Source organism: Eumetopias jubatus, unplaced genomic scaffold (genome assembly GCF_037043125.1).
Source record: "Eumetopias jubatus isolate StellerSeaLion01/CBP00866 unplaced genomic scaffold, mEumJub1_p1.0 scaffold_6, whole genome shotgun sequence".
Lineage (NCBI taxonomy): Eukaryota > Metazoa > Chordata > Mammalia > Carnivora > Otariidae > Eumetopias > Eumetopias jubatus.
The window spans coordinates 138,919,367-138,938,101 of record NW_028274812.1 but is presented as its reverse complement, the minus strand read 5'-3'; the positions used below and the strand labels follow the sequence as shown (position 1 = coordinate 138,938,101).

The window sequence follows — 18,735 nt, the reverse complement described above, 5'->3', positions numbered from 1 at the left end:
ATTCCATCTCTGCCTTCTTAGGCAAGCTCTCCCAATACCAACCGAGAATGACATGTCAGGCAACCTACTCAACAAAATCTGAAAATTAGTATCGTGTTGACCTTGGCACTTCTGCCTAATACAATTATTTATTTCGCTGCTAGTTCATGTCCTTAACAGAAGCTATTAATGACTCAAATAGTACTGACTGAGTCTAGTGAAGTGCTGGCCATTATCAGCCAATAGCCATTTCTACCCTAAATACAGTCTGGAATGAAAGGTAGACCAGCTGGCTGGTACAGCAGCCAGAACAGTGGGTATTAGTGTTTGGTGAGGCAAGGACTTACGGTAGACCTCCATAGTGGCCAGTCCTGTGGTTCTCCTCTCTGCTTGCATCTTTGACCCACTCTCTGGTCATTCAAGGTCTAGAGGAACCAGTACAAATCCAGTAATATCAGAAAAACAGAAATATTTTATATCTAATTATTTTTTTACAAGAATAATGCTCAAGGCCAATGAGTAGATGCCTGGCATCACATAAAGGACACTTTATCATTATTTGCAAAAAATAGATTAGACAGTATTCTCTAGTATAAACAAATCTAAGAAATACTTAATTCTTAAATGTGATGGAAGTAAATATTCACTCTGGCCTTGTGAGTTCACAGTATTGTTGTAGAAGACTGTTTACCATTGTGCCTCATGTGCTAGGAAAGGCGAGCCCGGTATTCTTACCCCCTGCTTCTCGGCCTCATTCAGAGGAAACCAGGAAATGAAAAAATACTTCAGTCTGTAATTCCTTAGCTTTAACATCTTTATCTCAACAGTTACCAGGATGGAAATAAGACTATAAATGTGTAACCTGGAAACTGCTATCTTCTAAAAATGGAACTGACGTGCAAATATATCCCTATTAACTATCACACAGGTAAAAAGGACAGACACTCCATTAGGAGGAGCTTTTTTTGTTTGTTTGTTTGTTTTGTTTTGAATTTTATTTTATTATATTAGGTTAGTCACCATACAATACATCATTAGTTTTTGATGTGGTGATCCACGATCCATTGTTTTCGTATAACACCCAGTGCTCCATACAGTACGTGCCCTCCTTAATACCCATCACCAGGCTAACCCATCCCCCCACCCCTCTCCCCTCTAAAACCCTCAGTTTGTCTCTGAGTTCATCGTCTCTCATGGTTCGTCTCCCCCTCCGATTTCCCCCCCCTTCATTTTCCCTTCCTTCTCCTAATGTTCTCCGTGTTATTCCTTATGTTCCACAAATAAGTGAAACCATATGATAATTGACTTTCTCTGCTTGACTTATTTCACTTAGCATAATCTCCTAGGAGGAGCTTCGTAAATATTAGCAAGTATTGTTTCTAAACAGTCTCCTTGCTATTTGAAATTAGGTTATGTATAAAGTCTGGTACAGCTATTAATAAGATCTAATTTTCTTCCAGCTTTATTGAGGTATAATTGAAATACAACATTGTATAAGTTTAAGGGATACAATGTAATGATCATACATATGTGTGGGTATATTCCTATCTGTCTACACATGTTTCAAAATGATCACCACGATAAGGTTAGTTAACACATCCACCACCTCAGACACCATTTTTTTTTTATGGTAAGAATGATAAGATCTAATTTTTCTATTTTTTTCCTACAAAATATATAGGAGAAATATGTGGAAAGATTTGTGGACATAATGGCCAACGAAGTGGATGACACTGTGAAAAGCTAATTCTCTAAATCCTACAGAGTACAGGCATCTGGGATGGCAAATTATAACATGTGCAAAATGCCGATCCTTCTAAAACATACATTTCTTTTTTCTTGCCTTCTTTCCATGTTCTCATTACCACTATAGGGAAAGGCCCAGGAGGAGAAAATCCATTCCCGGCTTTTCTAACAATAAAAACTTATCAAAGAAGGTAGGAATGAACATGAGAATAAGAGCTCAATGATATTTTTGGCATTGTAATTTCACATTCATCATGGTAACTCCCTCCTCGACACCACTGTGCCCTGCCCACCCCGTTTTTTAATCAATGGTTCCCCTGCCTCCCACAATTATTCATACAGCCCTGCTGAATAATTTTCCTCCCCCTGCCTGGCATAACAACAAAGCTCAGAAGCAGGAAGGAACGCCACTTAAAGGCAGGTCAGACAATGATGTAATTAACAGAGCAAGGAGAAGTGTTATTTCAGAAAGCCCCATAGAGCAAGAGATGGGCTGATTTCTTGGGTCAACACATTACCAGGAAGCTATAGTGGCTAAAGCACAAATAGCTAAATCAAAATGTTTTCTCCAAGTGAATAAAAACACATGTATATATTACCCTGCCTTGTGAAAGTTAAAAGTTTCATACAGAAATTTTAATTAGAAACAAATTTAAAACCGGTTTAGGAGAGGACTCCCTTCCATCCCACGCTAAACAAGGGGCAGCATGTGTATTTTTGTACGCCTTTGCCAAATCAGTTTCTTAAAAAATCAATAATGCAGGAAACCGAGTCAACCCACAAAGAACTGAATTCTGCATGTTAGATGCTAGGGATGTAAAGGTAGTTAAACCCAGACCCAGCTTACAAAGAGTAAACTAGTGGAGGAGGTTGTTAACAGATAGTTTTATATATAATAATACACAGGACAGTTTGTGGGTTTATAGCTTCAGCCATAAGTCCAGCAAAGAGACAAATGAGAGATGTCTTGTTCTATCTTCCCCCAAAGACAAAGAACCAGTTGATTAAAGGCCTGGGACTCAAACTCATGACTGCAGAGGAACTGGAAACCAGTAAGACATGGCTTTCAGAGTATGTTCTTTAACAGATGCTACAAGTCATGTGATCCGCAATCTCTCCAGCTGTGAATAAGAGAATATTTCACCGAAGTCATTGTGTTTTTCAGTTCAAGGACGGAGGTCTTATCACATACGAGAAGTTTCTCATTCTGTGTTGCAAAAACATTGGCCACTTCTCTCTTTAATATATTATATTAGTCTTCTGTGTTGTTAAAACTGCAGTGTGAGGCATTGGGTTTAGAAGTACACATCGACCGAGCAAATGCAAATGCCAAAGTTAATAAAAATAGAACATTAGTACAAAATCTCCCACATATACCTAAAGGTGAACAAGCAAATTAAAATTTAAATAATTAAGTTAACTTTGGTGCTGTTATGCTCCTTCAAGTTACTTAATGCTTGGATGACATATGGGAAACATTATCCAAAAAAAAAAAGAAAAATGCCAAGATGAAAAGCCTCTAACATACTCAGGTAAAACAACACGAATTAAAAACTGCCACTCCAGGGCGCCTGGGTGGCTTAGTCGTTAAGCGTCTGCCTTCGGCTCAGGTCATGATCCCAGGGTCCTGGGATCGAGCCCCACATCAGGCTCTCTGCTCCGCAGGAAGCCTGCTTCTCCCTCTCCCACTCCCCCTGCTTGTGTTCCCTCTCTCGCAGTCTATGTCAAATCAATAAATAAAATCTTTAATAAAACAAACAAACACAAAACTGCCACTCCAGAGCAATGTCACTTCCAAGCTTACACCAATTCCTTCAGGACAGAGGGCGTATTTTATCCATCTTTCTCCATCTTCAGCATCTAGCCCACACCTGGCAAACAGTCAGTAGTGACTCGATCCCACAGTGGACAATTTCTTTCCAAGCGCATGGAGAAGAGAGAATGTTAAAGGCCTGACTCTCATGTGCATTCCCTTCCAGCAAATCAAAGTCTAAAAATATTGATAATTTGCAACAGCTAAGGAGCTTCTATAAATTCAGGTGGGCATCCCTAGAAAACAAAGTCTCAGGACTCAGGAGCTATGGCTGTAGATGCCTACTCCCCAAAGCTCAAGGTGGAAAGCATGATTTGTGTGGCATCTTGGCTCCTTCCCCATATCCAAAATAATCAGTTGCACAAAGCAAGTTTAGTCCCAAAACTATTTGGACTTTGTTCCTCCACCAACATCTGGGTTCAGCATGATTCCTGACCTCTACCTCAAACTGGTGATTTCAAACACGAAGAACCTCACTCAATGAGAAAGTAATGTTGAAAGTCAAGGCCAGGGGAAACACGGAAGCCAGAATTCGCAGAAACACCACGGAGCAATGACTCTGATGTCCTAATAAATGTTCCTAAATACCTAAAATATTAAAACTGCTTCTCAAAAACAAACATTTAAATATACTTTCTCAGATTAAAAGGACTCATATTGTTGAAAAGAAAGATCGTTTTCAGGAAGCTAAATGGTTATTATATAGATGAAATAAGCTTTTTTTCTTTTCAGACAGAGCATAACTTTTCTCTCTGCTGTCAAGTTTGCCTCAGAAAACCTGGTTCACAATCTGGGAGACCCAAAAACTAATTATTAAACACACACACACACACACACACACAAAACGACGTGTCTTAAACTGACCTAGTTTGGAAGTCTGGATGCCTTTAAATTGCCAATGAACTGAAGCCATTCATGAGAATGGAGCTTTTGAATGCTGAGAATGTTCTGTGGGGCTCAGCGCAAAAATATTTGGCATAGATGGCTGTAAATATTTGTAAAACTCTGGGTAAATGGACAGTGTTTGACCACACTCACACCTCACTTCCAGCACAGTAGTGCGGGAGAAAGTTATCCAGGGTGACTCGTTGGGGTTTTTTTTGGGGGGGGAGGTTTGTTTTCTTATTTGTTTTAAGTAAAAAGTCAGGCAGCCCGATTCTGCTACTCTGACATCTTTTTTATACTTACATTCTCTATACCCAGTTACCTTGTATCTGTTTACTCATCAAGACAGTTTCAATTAGTCAGAGGCTACTTTAGAAACAGAAGGGTTTTTCTCTTTCCTATTTTTCCACGTGTGTGTCCACCACAAAGAAAAAAAGACCAGTCGCAGGTGTGCAAGGGTAAAAACAGGAGGTGTGTGACAACGTGGCCTTGGATTTAACACAATTATCTCAGTGTGGCCCACGGGTCTGCTACATAGACCTTTCTTGCCCCCTCCACCTCTTCCTCAAGAGAGTTTCAGAAATACTTGAGGGGCCACTACTTATGAACAGGACTAAGGCTCTATGCATAAGGGAAGGGAGGACAGAGTCTGGAGAAGGAGGGATCCACAAAGCAGTGGGATGCGAAAGGGACCAGGAGGCTCATCCCATGAAAACTGCAACAGCCAGATACTTTAATTGGCCAGCAACTCAGTGAAGACTGGCTGGGTTCCTCTGGCCTCCTACCCACACCCTAAGAACTGAGTCATCTCTAAGTTCATTTATTTTGCTTCTGGGCCTAGGACCCCCCACCACCACCACCACTACCACCACCAATCTGCTGCTTCAGAAATGTTAGATACATTGTTCTATAATTCAGACCTTGCAGTGTTCAAATAAACATCCAGAAATGCCACATTACAGAAACACAGACAGTCCTATGGGGACCCCCAGCTAATGTTTGGTATAAGACCTGTACAGCAGCAAGAAATAAAGTGCCACACAATAGTGGCAGCAAGAAAGAGGACATTTTCCCAGACAGGAGAATTCATTTCTGAGAAATCTGAATGTGAGAAGTATATGCATCAGGAGTAGACTCACAGCAGAATCCCCGAAACTAATAAGAAAAGCAAAAAGGTGCCCCGATAAAAGTCAGCTCAAGATACCTTTTCTCTGCTGAAACTGAATCAGTTTCATTTTAACTTAAACTTGAGAACAGCAGTGTAGGATGAGAGTTTCACTCTGTGTTATCAGTAATTACCTGACAAAATACGATCATGTATGGCCAAGATCCTAGCTTATGCCTATCTATGTATGTCAACATTGTGCTGTGCATTTCCAAAGTAACAGAAGGTAAGCGTCTGAGATTACGCCAACTTTTGGTGTCCCCTCAAGACAGACACAGGGAGGTCTGATCTCTTGAATTTGCCAATCAGTACATTCTGTAGAGACTGTTTTGTTAGAAATTAGTTTCTCTTCACCTTGACCGAGGCGTCTATTTTTAAAAGCTAACAGGTGTTTAAGGCATTCGGAATGAATTCCACGCTGTACCGTTTCAGCACTGGAGGCAGGAAATAAAGCTCCGAACCAGGGAATCAGAGTCTCTAGTGTTTTTTTTTTTTTTTCTTTCTTTCTTTCTTTCTTTCTTTCTTTTTTATTTTTTTCCTTTTCCTAGTCCAGCACCCAGCCTGCCTTGCCCTGCGTGCGGCGTTTCGAGGGCTCGCTGAACCTACCTGGCAGGAGGGCCCCGTGGGTCCGGGCACCGCCGGGCTTCTCAGCAGCCTCCGCCGCGCGCCCCGGGGAGGCGGGTTCGTGTCATTCTCGCCCGGTCCTCCGCGCTCTGCAGCCGGCCGCTCGGCACTCCGCAGGGCTGCGGCGGGACTCGGCCGCCCAGCCCCGGGGGCGGGCGGCAGGGGGAAGAGGGGGAGGGGGAGGGGGAGGAGGCCGAGGAGGAGGCCCGACAACCGCCCGCTGCCCCGGCGAGCGGCCGCGCCGCCCCGAGCCCCGCGGAGCGTGGGGCGCAGCTCGCCGGCGGCAGCGCCGGGAGCCGCGCGTCTGTTTAGACAGGAAGCTCAGGCGCGGCACTTCCTACTTCCCATGTGGGTCGCACTCCCGCCGCAGGTGATGGTCTTTGAACCCTGTCCGAGCCCCGAGCAGCGGCGCGCCCGCTCGCCCGCCCTCCTGCGCTCGCCGCACGGCTCAGCGCCGCTCCCTCTCGCCCTTCTGGGACGGCTGCCGCCCAAATCCGGGGCAGGGTGTCCCGCGGCGGCCCTGAGTGCCCTTCATCCTGCCCAGACCGGGACGCTGCCCCTCTTGGCCTTCAAGGCTTGTTGCTTGTCTGCACGTCTCCCGCTAGGACACCTTTCCCTCTCGCTCCCACTTCTGAGGAAACCCCCCCCCCCCCAACCAGCTTTCCCACCCTGGCAGAGCAGTTTTTATAGAAACACTTTCCCGGGCACGTCTCATCAGAAACACCTTGTACCTGATTTGTCCTTTTGCGTCTACTGACAAAATTAGAACATGGGCAAATCAAAGCAGGACCGTCTTCGTTCACCTCCTTAAATAAAGGCACACCTTGATGACACAGTGATTTTGCTTGAAGTGCTTTCTCAACAAATGTATGTGGGAACCCCCGTAATTGTATTCAGTTCGAGAAAAGGTCACACAATAATCCAGAGGCTGTAGGGTATGCTATGATGTGCCTTCCTCACTCCAAAACCTTGGACACTTCACGTGTGTGATGTTTAAAACAGATGATAAAACCAACTCACTCCCACCACCTGCTGCCCCCTCCTTCCCAGGTCCCAATCACAGTCCCAAATCTGTGGAATCACTGCAATTTAGAAATGGCACTGCTCTGACCAGGAGTCTTCCCGTGTCTGCTCTGCAACCTCACTCTACTTTTGCACATGTCGGTCAGGAATGTGCTTCCTGAAAGGAAGGGGCTCCCTCGTCCTTCGTGGGGGGATCTGAACATGCCAGTGAAGTAGGGGGCAGTGGGCACCATTCCAGACAACACAAGTCTGCTGCTTCTCAGCCCCCCACGTTCAAGAAAACCTCCAGGTCAAAGCCAAGTGCTTGAAGAACACATTGTGCTGATGGTAGGCCAGGCCTGGACCAGTCCATTGCGGGGGTGCGGGACAGGCAGGCAAGGAAAGTCAGAGAACAACGCACAGGAGGGAGGGCCCCAAAGGAATAGAATCAGAGGACATTTGAGACTGAAAACTTGCTCTGGCTAGTTTAGTCCAAATGCCTAATTTTTAAAATCAGGACAAGGAACCTGATGTCCAGGAAGATTTAAGTGGTTGGCTGGAACCAGACAGGGCAGAGCTGGAATGAGACCTGAATTGTGTTAAGTGAAAAGGTACATGTTAATAACCACCCCCAAGGAGCCTAGCTTCAAACGTAATAGTAGCTTAGATTCTAACATAATCAACCCTGGGTGCCTGGGTGGCTCAGTTGGTTAAGCCTCTGGGATCGAGCCCTGTGTTGGGCTCCAGCCCTGTGTTGGGCTCCCTGCTTAGCAGGAAGTCTGCTTCTCCCTCTGCCCCTCACCCAGCTCGTGCTCTCTCACTCTCTCTCTCTCAAATAAATAAAATCTTTTTAAAAATTAAATAAATAAATAAAGGGCACCTGGGTGGCTCAGTTGGTTAAGTGTCTGCCTTCGGCTCAGGTCGTGATCCCAGGGTCCTGGGATCAAGTCCTGCACTGGGCTCCCTGCTCTGCGGGGAGCCTGCTTCTCCCTCTCCCCCTGCCCCTCCCCCTGCTTGTGCTCTCTCTCTCTCTTTCTCTCTGTCAAATAAATAAATAAAATCTTTATTTAAAAAATAGATAAATAAAAATAAGTAAGAGAATCAACCTCAAGGTATTTTCTTAATGTAGTGGCCACTACTGATGGACAGGAATGAGGAAAGGTAAACAAAGCACCTTCTAAGAAATTAGTTTATTCATTACTGTCAATACAAAACTTTGGCACCTTAGACCAAAGTTCAACCCAGAATCCACGTTTTAAATTATCATGCAATTAAGTTATAATCTTTTGTCAACAGGATAAGGGAAGAAGCTGCTGCTGTGAAAACATATGTTAGGCAAAGAGAAAGGAAAAAAATTGTATAACTAAATAACATCAGCATCGATTATTTTCACTATGCAAGTTAACAGAAATTACATTAAAATTTTAATAGGACTAAGTAAACACATAGAACACTATAGTAGTATGTGAACAACTCTTTCAGATCCAGAATAAAATACCAAGGAATAAATATAACCAAGAAGGCGAAAGCTCTGTACACTGGAACTATAAGATACTGATGAAACAAACTTGAAGGTGCAAGGAATGGAAAGATGTTCTGTGCTCATGGACTGGAAGAATGAATATTTTTAGAATGTCCATGCTACCCAGAGCAATTTAGATTCGATGCAATCCTATCAAAATTCCAATGGCAATTGTCATAGAAATAGAACTTACAATCTTAAAATGTGGTATGGAAGCACAAAAGACCCCCGATAGCCAAAGCGGTCTTAAGAAAGAACAAGGCTGGAGGGATCACAGTTCATTTCAGGCTATATTACAAAGCTATACACATCAAAACTCTTTCAGATCTGCCCAATGTGTTCACAGTGTGCATTCATTCATTCTCTTGAGCATTTTTTTTTAAAGATTTTATTTATTCATTCGAGAGAGAGAGAGAGCAAGAGCAAAGGGTTGGGTGGGGGCCAGAGGGAGAGGAAGCAGCAGACTCCCTGCTGATGCTCTATGGGAGCACGGAGGAGAGCAATTCAGCGAAAGGAAAGGGGTTGGTAAAAAGGAAAGGCTTCCCTGAGAAAGTGACTTGAAGCTGAGTCTTCAAGCAGCCACGTGGGGAAGGAGGAGAGGGGAGAGTGAGCCTGATGCAACAGTCAGTGCAAGCACCTAGGCGGTGCTCATCACGAGTCAGAGCAGAGGCATTCAGCATCAAAGAATGAGGGCCTGAACCACGCAGTGACAACAGGCCTAGAAAGGAAGGGGACAAAGGGAGAGAGATTCGAGAAACAGAAGGGATGGGTCCTGGTATCTGATTGGACGTGGGAGGTGAGGGAGAGAGGGAGGAGCCACGAACTGAGAGTGGGAATAGAGAAGGAGTCATATGGAAAGTGATGATTCAATCTGAATCCTTTAGAATCTGCAGTGCCTCTGGGACATACTGGAAGACTTGTCTCATCGGCCATCAATAAAGAGATCTGAGGTGGAGAGTCTTTCAGGAATTAGCATCATTTAGGTGGTGGTCATGGATGAGCTCACCAGGAGCTGAGATCACCCACAAAAGGTAGCATGCTATAGAGAGAAGCAAAGGCTTTGGACCCATACAGACTCTATTGCCCACTCATTACTGTGTAACCTTAAACAAGTTTTAACATACCCCAAACTCAGTTTTCTCGTCTATGAAATAGGAATAATGATATTCATCTCATAGGTTGTTGTAAGGATAAACAAGAGGTTTGTAAAGTAGCTAGTGCAGTGCCTGCTGACACTACCCAAGTCTTTGGGGTTGGTCAGTGAACGTCACCTCCTGGAATTGTGCAGTACGCAACCTGCTTAGCTGTACAGCACGACCCTGTCCTGATACACAATAAGAACTCAGTCACTGTTATTCATCTAAGGAAGGGAAATGAGAAGCAAAAGAAAGGAATCAGAAAAAAGAACCCAGGGACGCCTGGGTAGCTCAGTCAGTTAAGCATCTGACTTTTGATCTCAGCGCAGGTCTTGATCTCAGGGTCGTGATTTCAAGCCCCGTGTTGGACTCCACGCTGGGTGTGGAGCCTACTTAGAGGAAAAAAAAAAAAAGAAAGGAAGAAAAGAGAACCCAAAGGAACCCCAGTATTTAAAGGGTAGGTAAATGGGAGCCCTCAAATAAGCCTAAGAAGGAACTGCTTCTTTTAGACTGCAAAAATGTAACATTTGATATCTCAGACTGAGAAACATAATCCAGCCAACTGCAATCTATAACAGCATTTTTCCTGAGCAATAACAGACGTGATACTACAAAGTGTCCACCTGAGACTGTAGTCATGCTGATCTTCATAATGGAGAATCATTCCCTAATCTGAATTATAGACCTTCCTAAAGAAAAGCCAAACAAAACCTTCACATTAACAGTAAGTAATTCAAACTGTAACAGGAAGTCTATTAACTTGTGATATACCTAAAGTCATATAAGAGCAAAATCAAAATAAATCCAAAGCATACTCAAAGTTTTCTCTACATAGGAGGCCAAAAATAAATACAGAAATAAAATTACTAGCTTTCTCAACATGTACGTGTAAGCTACTACATAATAATACATACCATACTTTATGTAGTATATAATAGATATGTTATAAAATGCAGAGGTCCTACACAAGAAGAGAATCAAGTGGAATTTCTTCTTTTCAAAACTGTTTTCTTTAATATAAAGAAAAATCAGGGGGCACCTGGGTGGCTCAGTTATTTAAGTGTCTGCCTTCGGCTCAGGTCATGATCTGGGAGTCCCAGGATGGAGCCCAGCTTCGGGCTCCCTGCTTGGCAGAGAATCTGCTTCTCACTCTCCCTCTGCCCCTCCCCCCGCTGTTCTCTCGCTCACTCTCTCTCTCTCAAATAAATAAATAAAATCTTTTTTATAAATCAAGATTCATTCTTAGGCAGTGGAAATTACTCTTCTAATATGCCTCAGTAGGTAAATTAGTAACACATACCTTACACGTGACATTTTAATTACATCCTGCACTAAAACCTAAATTAAAGAAAAAGGTTTGCTCAGTTTAAAAAAATCAGACGAAAGAACACAGTATTGGGAAACCAGCTTCTGCAATAAACTGTAATCCTGTGCATAGGAAAAGAAGTAAGACAAAGGTCACAGTGTTCTGCCTCTGCCATTTCGCCTTTCCAAACAGCTATAACTTCATTTGCACTTTCCTGGTGCATCTAATGGTGCTCATGTATACATTCGGTCAACATTTATTGAGGGTATTAAGCACAGAACTAAGAGTAAGACACAATACAAAATAAGACTTAAGAACATTACCAAAAGAATGAGATAGAAACCACTCCGGAGATACGCTCGGGATGACATGACAGTCATCCAATTATCTCAGACTTGACAACAAAAGTTTTCAAAAAGCTGGAGACGTGTCATGTGGTTCTATTTCAATCATACAAGAGCATCTGAGCATCTCCCAGAGCAAGTCAAAACCAACTGAGCCCCAACAAGAAAAACTTGACCTGAATAATCCCATGCTGTCATTGCCATTATGCCACGTAAGAACGCACTGTGATTCGAGATAGAGAGCTTAACCGGAGAGCAAGACTCCAAAGGATTCAGTTGTTCAAGACTCTGAATATCCCACATATAACACCACTAGCAAGCCGGGGTTATGGGCCAATGAAAAAATCGGATTCAGCATTCTTGCTCATCACCAAACTGCAGAAAAAATGAAGGCCTTAACCCTAACTTCAGATTCTCCACTAGAGGGGCGCCAGGGTGGCTCAGTCAGTTAAGTGTCTGACTTTGGCTCAGGTCATGATCTCAGAGTCCTGGGAGGGAGCCCCGTTTCCTGCTCCCTGCTCAGTGGGGAGTTGGCTTGTCCCTCTCCCTCTCCCCCTCCCCCTGCTCATGTTCTCCTCAAATAAATAAAATCTTTTTCTTAAAAAAAGATTCTCCACTAGAAAGTCCAATGAAATAGCCTTCAGAATCGTTTTATTTGCAAGGATTGCATTAATCCTTCTACTAATATTAACACCTCCTCCAAATTCCTGCATATCAGACGACCAATGAAAAAAAAATCCCAAACAATGTTCCCATACATCATTATGCCAGACATTGTGCCCATTGGTTGCCCTATATCCTCTTCCTACAAAATATTGAATCATCAAGTCTCCAGTGAAACTAGAAACGACATAGAACTAACAAATACTATCATCTGCAACAGATCAAAGAAACCAAACGAAGGGCGTGGAAGACACGGCTAGATGGAAGCCGGATTGAGAAATGCAGGTACCTTGAGACGGAGGGATCCTCTTCTGTATCATGCAACAGAAAAGTCTCCCCTACACTTGGGAAGCCTATTTCCTTTCCACACCCTCACCTTACCCCTGAAGTCCTCCAGACCTTCCTTAGCACATGCCATGGTATGGTCCTCAGGAGGAGCATCTCAAGGACTTTGCTACGGATTAACAGTTGTAGCAAAAACCACAGACTCTGTGCAACAATGCCTGCATCGCCAACAGAATGGAATCTGAGAGATCCTTCTTCCAAATCAGTGTTCCTTAAGTGGATCCTTCTCATTGCCCTTGACATCTGGAGAGGAATCAGAGATTAGCAAATATATGAAGACCAGTTTAAGTAAGAATTGCGGTTATGTGACATGTCTTTGCAAAGTGCCCTTTTCCATATTATGCCTGACCCACTTACCTCTACTTATCTCACAGAAGTCACTGTGCCACCTAGTTGCAGGTAATTAACAATCTTGTAAGGCCAGTGGTGGAGAAAATGATTGACTGCCCAGAGTCCTTTCTCTTCAGATGCATAGGTCTTTCCTTCCTCTTCTCACTCAGCTTTCTCTTTATTCCTCAACTATGGCAACTAGCAAGCACTCAAATTATTTCTATCTTCCTTGGTGGTCTGTCAGAAGTGTGTCATACATGAACAGACATTTCTGCAGAGAAGACATCCAAATGGCCATCAGACGCATGAAAAAGTGCTCAACATCACTTGGCATCAGGGAAATCCAAATCAAAACCTCAATGAGATACCACCTCACACCAGTCAGAATGGCTAAAATAAACAAGTCAGGAAACAACAGATGTTGGCGAGGATGCAGAGAAAGGGGAACCCTCCTACACTGTTGGTGGGAATGCAAGCTGGTGCAGCCACTCTGGAAAACAGTGTGGAGACTCCTCAAAAAGCTGAAAATAGAGCTACCTTACAACCCAGCAATTAAATTACTAGGTATTTATCCAAAGGATGTAAGCATAGTGATTTGAAGGGGTATCTGCACTCCAATGTGTATAACAGCAATGTCCACAGTAGCCAAACTATGGAAAAAGCCCAGATGTCCACTGACAGATGAATGGATAAAGAAGATGTGGTAAATATATATATATTATACACACACACACACACACACACACACACACACACAGTAGAATACTACTCAGCCATCAAAAAATGAAATCTTGCCATTTGCAATGATATGGATAGAACTAGAAGGTATTGGGCTAAGCGAGATAAGTTAATCAGAGAAAGACAATTATCATATGATCTCACTGATATGTGGAATTTGAGAAACAAGGCAGAGGATCAGAAGGGAGGGAAGAAATGAAACAAGACAAAACTAGAGAGGCAGACAAACCATAAGAGACTCTTAATCTCAGGAGACAAACTGAGGGTTGCTGGAGTGGTGGGGGGTGTGAGGGATGGGGTGGCTGGGTGATGGACACTGGCGAGGGTATGTGCTATGGTGAGCACTGTGAATTTTGTAAGGCTGATGAGTCACAGACCTGTACCCCTGAAACAAGTAATACATTATATGTTAATAAAAAGAAAAAAAAAAAAGAAGTGTGTCATAGCCTGGTTTTCACTTCCCACATCAGCCCCTCACTCACCATGTGCTAAAGTTAACAGCCTATGTGTCTTGTAAGCATTTTTCTCTGTGCTCATTTAAGCACGTGCACACACACACACCTACCATTTATCTCAGATCTGTGGATTATTTATTCATATTCTTTGTCCATTTTGCTTTAGAATAGTTTATATTTTTTCCTATCCATTTGTAAGAGCTCTTTTTAAATTATAGATATTAACACTTTTGCCTGAAATATATTTTACAAACACTTTTTCCAAACAAAGCTGATGTCTTGGTTTATTTTTTTTTATTATTATGTTATGTTAATCACCATACATTACATCATTAGTTGTTGATGTAGTGTTCCATGATTCATTGTTTGTGCATAACACCCAGTGCTCCACGCAGAACATGCCCTCTTTAATACCCATCACCAGGCTAACCCATCCCCCACCCCCCTCCCCTGTAGATCCCTCAGTTTGTTTTTCAGAGCCCATCGTCTCTCATGGTTCGTCTCCCCCTCCGATTCCCCCGCTTCATTCTTCCCCTCCTATCTTCTTTCTTTTTTTTTCTTTAACATACAATGTATCATTTGTTTCAGAGGTACAGATCTGTGATTCAACTGTCTTGCACAATTCACAGCACTCACCATAGCACATACCCTCCCCAATGTCTATCACCCAGCCACCCCATCCCTCCCACCCCCCACCACTCCAGCAACCCTCAGTTTGTTTCCTGAGATTAAGAATTCCTCATATCAGTGAGGTCATATGATACATGTCTTTCTCTGATTGACTTATTTCGCTCAGCATAACATCCTCCAGTTCCATCCACGTCGTTGCAAATGGCAAGATCTCATTCCTTTTGATGGCTGCATGATATTCCATTGTATATATATACCACCTCTTCTTTATCCATTCATCTGTCGAGGGACATCTTGGCTCTTTCCACAGTTTGGCTATTGTGGACATTGCTGCTATAAACATCGGGGTGCATGTACCCCTTCGGATCCCTACATTTGTATCTTTGGGGTAAATACCCAGTAGTGCAATTGCTGGGTCGTATGGTAGCTCTATTTTCAACTTTTTGAGGAACCTCCATACTGTTTTCCAGAGGGGTTGCACCAGCTTGCTTTCCCGCCAACAGTGTAGGAGGGTTCCCCTTTCTCCGCATCCTTGCCAACATCTGTCGTTTCCTGACTTGTTATTTTTAGCCATTCTGACTGGTGTGAGGTGATCTTTCATTGAGGTTTTGATTTGGATTTCCCTGATGCTGAGAGATGTTGAGCACTTTCTCATGTGTCTGCTGGCCATTTGGATGTCTTCTTTGGAAAAATGTGTGTTCATGTCTTCTGCCCATTTCTTGATTGGATCACTTGTTCTTTGGGTGTTGAGTTTAAGAAGTTCTTTATAGATTTTGGATACTAGCCCTTTATCTGATATGTCATTTGCAAATATTTTCTCCCATTCTGTTGGTTGTCTTTTGGTTTTGCTGACTGTTTCTTCTGCTGTGCAAAAGCTTTTCATCTTGATGAAGTCCCAATAGTTCATTTTTGCCCTTGCATCCCTTGCCTTTGGCGATGTTTCTAGGAAGAAGTTGCTGCGGCTGAGGTCGAAGACGTTGCTGCCTGTGTTCTCCTTTAGGATTTTGATGGCCTCCTGTCTCACATTTAGGTCTTTCAACCATTTTGAGTATTTTTGTGTGTGGTGTAAGGAAATGGTCCAGTTTCATTCTTTTGCATGTGGCTGTCCAATTTTCCCAGCACCATTTGTTGAAGAGACTGTCTTTTTTCCATTGGACATGCTTTCCTGCTCTGTCGAAGATAAGTTGACCACAGAGTTGAGGGTCCATTTCTGGGCTCTCTATTCTATTCCATTGATCTATGTGTCTCTTTTTGTGCCAGTACCATACTGTCTCGATGATGACAACTTTGTAATAGAGCTTGAAGTCTGGAATTGTGATGCCGCCAGCTTTGCTTTTCTTTTTCAAAATTCCTCTGGCTATTCGGGGTCTTTTCTGGTTCCATACAAATTTTAGGATTATTTGTTCCATTTCTTTGAAAAAAAGTGGATGGTATTTTGATGGGGATTGCATTGAATGTGTAGATTGCTCTAGGAAGCATTGATATCTTCACAATATTTGTTCTTCCAATCCATGAGCATGGAACGTTTTTCCATTTCTTTGTATCTTCCTCAAGTGCTTTCATGAGTATTTTATAGTTTTCTGAGTACAGATCCTTTGCCTCTTTGGCTAGATTTATTCCTAGGTATCTTATGGTTTTGGGTGCAGTTGTAAATGGGATCGACTCCTTAATTTCTCTCTCTTCTGTCTTGTTGTTGGTGTATAGGAATGCCACTGATTTCTGTGCATTGAGTTTATATCCTGCCACTTTACTGAATTCCTGTAGGAGTTCTAGCAGTTTTGGGGTGGAGTCTTTTGGGTTTTCCACATAAAGTATCAGATCATCTGCAAAGAGTGAGAGTTTGACTTCTTCTTTGCCAATTTGGATGCCTTTGATTTCTTTTTGTTGTCTGATTGCTGTGGCTAGGACTTCTAGTACTGTGTTGAGTAGCAGTGGTGATAGTGGACATCGCTACTGCGTTCCTGACCTTAGGGGGAAAGCTCTCAGCTTTTCCCCATTGAGAATGATATTCTCTGTGGGTTTTTCATAGATGGCTTTTATGATATTGAGGTATGTACCTTTTATCCCTACACTCTGAAGAGTTTTGATCAAGAAAGGATGCTGTACTTTGTCAGATGCTTTTTCTGCATCTCTTGAGAGGATCATATGGTTCTTGTTCTTTCTTCGATTAATGTATTGTATCACATTGATTGATTTGTGGATATTGAACCAACCTTGCAGCCCAGGGATAAATCCCACTTGGTCGTGGTGAACAATCCTTTTAATGTGCTGTTGGATCCTACTGGCTAGTATTTTGGTGAGAATTTTTGCATCCATGTTCATCAAGGATATTGGTCTGTAATTCTCCTTTGTCTGGTTTGGGGATCAAGGTAATGGTGGCCTCATAAAACAAGTTTGGAAGTTTTCCTTCCATTTCTATTTTTTGGAGCAGTTTCAGAAGGATAGGTATTAATCCCTCTTTAAATGTTTGGTAGCATTCCCCTGGGAAGCCATCTGGCCCTGGGCTTTTGTTTGTTGGGAGATTTTTGATGACTGACTTCAATTTCCTTAGTGGTTATAGGTCTGTTCAGGTTTTCTATTTCTTCCTGGTTCAATTTTGGTAGTTGATACATCTCTAGGAATGCATCCATTTCTTCCAGATTATCTAATTTGCTGGCATAGAGTTGCTCATAATATGTTCTTATAATTGTTTGTATTTCTTTGGTGTTGGTTGTGATCTCTCCTCTTTCATTCATGATTTTGTTGATTTGGGTCACTTCTCTTTTCTTTTTGGTGGGTCTGGCCAGGGGTTTATCAATCTTGTTAATTCTTGATGTCTTGGTTTATTTTGTTACTACTTTACAAAATGGTTTTTGGTTATACATATTTAGATATGCCTCCTTTTTCTTAACCAGCTTCTGGGGTTTCCAGTCTTTTCTAAATTCACTGAAGTGCAGTTCACCTATCTTACTTTCAGCTGTACAACAGAGTGATTTGACAATTATCTACTTTACATAATGCCCACCACAGTAAGTCCAGTTACCCTCAGTCACCACACGATGTTATTACAGTTTTATTGGCTATGTTCCCTATGCTGCACTGTTCCTCCCTGTGACTTATTGACTTTATAACTAGAAGTCTGTAGCTCTTAATCCCCCTCACCTACTTTGCCCAGCCGCCCCCCACCCCCGGGCAACCACCAGTTTGTTCTCTGTATTTAAGAGTCTGGGTTTTTTTTGTTTTTTCTTTTTTTGATTGTTCATTTGTCGTTCTTTAGATTTCACATATAAGTGAAATCATATGGTATTCATCTTTCACTGTCTTACTTATTTCACTTAGCATTATGCTCTCTAGATCTACCCATGTTGTTGGAAATGGGAAGATCTTATTTTTTTTTATGGCTGAGTAATATTCCATTACATGTATACCACCTCTTCTTTCCCCACTCATCTATTGATGGACACTTAGGTTGCTTCTCTGTATTGGTTACCGTAAATAACGCTTCAGTAAACATAGGGGTGCACATCTTTTTAAATTAATGTTTTTATTTTCTTCAGATAAATACCCAGTAGTGTGATTACTAGATCATATGATAGCTCTATTTTTAATTGTTTGAGGAACCTCCATACTATTTTCCACATTGGCTGCACCAATTCACAATCCCACCAACAGTGCATGAGGGTTCCCTTTTCTCCATATCCTCACCAACACTTGTTATTTCTTGTCTTTTTGACACTAGCTATTCTGATTGGTGTGAAATGAGATCTCACTGTGGCTTTTGATTTGCATTTCCCTGATGATGAGTGATGTTGAGAATCTTTCCAAGTGCCTGTTGGCCATCTGCATGTCTTCTTTGGGAAAATGTCTATTCAGGTCCTCTGCCCATTTTTTTTAAATTGAACTTTGTTTTTTTTGATGATGACTTGAAGAGTTCTTTATATATTTTAGATATTAATTTGGGGTTTCCAGTCTTGATTAAGAAGGTTTCCCAAAGATCTGAATGATCTATTTCTGAATCTATTCTGTTCCAAGGGTCTATTTGTCAGTTGCTAGGCCAATACTGTCTTGATTAT

The 18,735-nt window shown here is 42.3% G+C and overlaps 1 protein-coding gene across 2 annotated transcripts in view; it reads right to left on the bottom strand.

The window, feature by feature from the left end:
- RNF144B (ring finger protein 144B) overlaps positions 1–6,492 on the bottom strand; it is a 79,663-nt gene extending 73,171 nt beyond the window's left edge. The window contains exon 1 of one of the 2 annotated variants that reach the window (XM_028107477.2): positions 6,195–6,492. The gene's annotated coding sequence lies outside the window, so the exon portion shown is untranslated. Of the gene's footprint in view, positions 1–326; positions 407–6,194 lie in introns of those variants that run through there. The other variant, XM_088024135.1, reaches the window with a different exon arrangement.
- Positions 6,493–18,735: the final 12,243 nt, after the last annotated feature.